The sequence below is a fragment of the Emydura macquarii genome, unplaced genomic scaffold, assembly GCF_026122565.2.
Source record: "Emydura macquarii macquarii isolate MOO-44397 ecotype Brisbane River unplaced genomic scaffold, CSIRO-AGI_Emac_v2 contig_2897, whole genome shotgun sequence".
In the NCBI taxonomy this organism is placed as follows: domain Eukaryota; kingdom Metazoa; phylum Chordata; order Testudines; family Chelidae; genus Emydura; species Emydura macquarii.
The window spans coordinates 48,410,796-48,414,488 of NW_027133034.1; positions in this window are offsets into that span (position 1 = coordinate 48,410,796).

Consider the following 3,693-nt stretch of genomic DNA (forward strand, 5'->3'; position numbering starts at 1 on the left):
TGCTGCGGCTGCTGCCTCTCGGCTCGGTAGCGCGCGACGAGTCCACCCCACATCTGCCCGGCGCCGCGCCAACCGACGGCCTCCCTCCCTCCGGGGCGCGGCGCGCTGCTGCCGGAGCGAGAAGGAAGGAAGGAGCATGTGCGAAAGTTTGGGGCTCGCCCCGTCCCGCCTCGCGAACCGCGTGTAACTTGCGGGCGAGCCAGCGGGGACAAGTCCCTTTCGCTTCCCAGCCCCGAGAGCGGCGGGAGGGGGGTTGGGATCCTCCTGCCCTCCCCGGGGGGCGGGAACCCAACAGGCCCGAGCAAAGTTGTTCCCGCCCGCGGCGCTGAGTCTTGGCCCGGGCCGGAGCAGGCGAGGGAGGGGCTGAAGTAACTAATGGTAGCAGTAGCGGTAACCCCTCCTCCCTGCAGCGCCGGACCGGACCGGACCGAGCCGAGCCGAGCCGAGCCTCCCCTTCCCGGCAGGGGAGCGCAGGGCGAGCGGGAAGTTCCCTGGCCCGAGCAGAGCGGGGGAGCCCAGGCTGCGGAGGCGGCAGCAGCTGCTGAGAGCGGGAGGCGCGGGCTCGCTGCAGATGTTCGCAGCAGGCGTACCACGGCGGCGCTGCTGCTGCTGCTCTTTGAGGGAGGCGAGGCGAGCCGGTCCGGGCTCCCTCCCTCCACGTCCCAGACCGTGTGCGAGCCAGGCAGGCTGAGGAGGACCCCATGACGTGCTGATGGGGAAAGGAGGGGGCGCCTCCGCCTTTCTCAACCTGCCCGGCGAGCGGGGGGGAAGAGGCCCGCGGAGCGGAATCAGTGGGACATTTCGGTAACAGCTGGATTCGGCCAGCCATCCAGCTGTGCCCAGACGCTACGCCCCTTAGTCCCTGGCAGGAGACGTCGGGAATTCCCTCTGCCCAGCCGCGCCGGTGCTGGCTGGGGCGGCTCCCCGGCGGCTGGTTTTTTTTCGCAAGCAGCGAACGCTTTGCACATCGTCTGGTGTTTACTGTGCCCCGACGTTAGTCACCTGTTTGTCTCAGCCGTGGGGAGCCAGAAAGGGGAACCCATCAGACCCCCGGAGGGGAGAGAGGAGCCCCTCCACCCTTGGATGACTTTGGCGATCAGGGAAATGGTGAAAGGGGGAAGGAAACTCGCTGCTAAACTGTTGCCTTTTAAAAGGGCTTACTCCTTTCACAGCATCGAGTCTGTCTATCCCAGCTGCTGGAGCTCAGAACCCTGCAGCAGTGAATTTATATACATCTCAAGTAACATCCTTCGCTTCATGTTTGTGACCTAAATTTGGGAGAAGATATGCTTAGAAATAGTGTAGTGGGCTACTTCTTTATTTTTAAAGGGATAGATTTTTGGATAGGGTTTATGAAGCTGACAGTCACTGAGATTATGTGAATTGACATCAAACCTCAACTAACGCAGGCAGTTTCCTCCCAGATAAGCCCTAAGGGGAGGACTCTGAAAGTTATGGCAGTGTGAAGTGTTGACTGAGGAAAGCAATACTTTTATGGCTGCTGGGATGTCTAGGCAAAAACATGGGGAGGGGGGGTGAAGGCATATACAGGGTAAGGAGCTCACCATAAATTGCTAACACATTTTTTGGTGATTTTTAAGCATCCGCCACACCGCACACTCACTTTGTAACACTGAAACAAGCACAATGTAAGGACCCACCCACCCCATCATATAATTTATGGACAGGCTGTAGCTCTAAGTATGAATTTGGGTGGAAGTGAAATAATAATAAAAAGCTCACCCACTGTTTTTAGTTGCGTTAGTTATTCTGTGTTTGTTCCAACATTTTACTTGTTGGCACAAGTGATTTGTTTAAATATTTTAGCCACTTAATTGTTCATTGCTTGAAATCACAGAAAAGGACCCGCACCTTTTCTTGCCTAACTTCTTGTCGGTGTCCTGTCTGCAGAGCAAGTCTTAAAACTTTTCTGGGGACAACATGCAACTGCAAAGCTTGGCTAGGGGACCCTAGTTTGTTGGCAACAGCTAGTAGGGAATTTACTTATGGAAAGAATAGCCATGTGGCTGGAAGGAAAAGGAGTTACCCTTTGGATCTAATCTGTAATAAAAAATAAGGTCCATGAATCAGTCCCCAGGAAATGTTGGCCTTTGAGCAAGGAGATAACTAACACCACTTAAAAGCAACACAGTTCACACTAATAAAATACTTTTTTATACAACATCTAATTAACCTCTGGAACTCACTGGCACAAGAGACAAAGGCCTTATCTACACAAGACAGTATATGCAGCTTAAACCCCTTCCTAACTGATGTAAACCAGAAATGTTACACTTATACCACAATAAAAGCACTGACCTAGGCAGTTACTCCAGTTAAACTATACTTGCATAATTATATTGATATAACTGGTGAAACTTTTTGAAGGCCAAAAACTCAGTCAAATACAAAAAAATAGCTACAGTCCCCTTTCAATTGCTCCACTGCCTTCCTTAAACCCATTGTATTAAATGTATTATTTTTATTTGTATTACCATTGTCCCTAGGATCCCAAGTCATGAACCAGGGCCCCATTGTGCTAGGCCAATGGTTCCCAACCTGTGGCCCAGGGGCCAAAAGTGGCCCACAGCTCCCCTCCTGCTGGCTGCAGAAGGGAGCCGCTGCCTAAGGATCTAGGCAGAACACATTTCTGCAGGGCTAAAAGACCAGTGCAGGCTCTTTGCTGCACCCAAGGGATGGGAGATCAGCGCTCCCCGACCCCTGGCTGTAGCAGGGAGCAGGGCAAAGTGCTCCACCTGGGTTCATAGGTACTGGGATCCCTGCTGGAGCCTGAGGGAGGGGAGCACTGATCCTCCATCTCCCTGGCTGCAGAAGGGAGCCACTGCCTAGAGACCCAGGTGGAGTGCACAGGGCTACAGCCAGGGAGATGGGAGATCAGCGAGGAGGCAGCCTCTTCACTGTATTCCTTCCATCTGGCTGCAGTGGTGGGGGAGGAGAGACTGCTGGCAGAGACTGGTGGCCCTTCAGGGTTGTAAAAATGACATCTGTGACCCTTGAGCCAAAAAGGTTGGGAACCACTGCACTATGCGCTTGGCAAACACAGAACAAAAATACTGCCTCTGCCCCAAGGAGCTTACAATTTAAGTATGAGACAACCTACAACACTTCTTATCCTTGTTTCCAAAGCCCTGAACAGCTCTGGTGGCATAAAGATCTCTTCTCTCATTGTATCCTTCAAGTCCCTTCCTCTCCACCAATAGTCTCAATGGATTTTTTTTTTTCAATTTAATAACTCCGTTCTCCACTGTTGAAATAAAAAAAAGGGGGCAGACACTACTTGCCAAAATAACCTGAGGGACTCTTGCTGAAATTATTTTTACTCTGTTCTTAAAAATAAGAAACTGTTCGTGGGGCTATTGTTAATATACATGTATAGAAGTTTTCTGAGCAAGTTTTTAACCTAAGCCCCTCTGTTTATTGCAGCCAATATGCCTGGGTAAGAGAGAGGTACTCTGAGACACTTGGGCCCCAAGTCCATTTAAGTAGATGAGGCACAGGAGCTTAAACTGGACTATCTGGCATCTGAATTTTTATTACTAGCTGACTGGCTGCTGGACCTTAGCATTTTTCCTCTCCCCTCCTCCCCCCACAGTTTGTATAGTTTGTTTGAGAAGCTTCTGAAAGATCAGAATCATCTTCTCTTGTTACTGTCACAGGATAATTTAGTTTCTG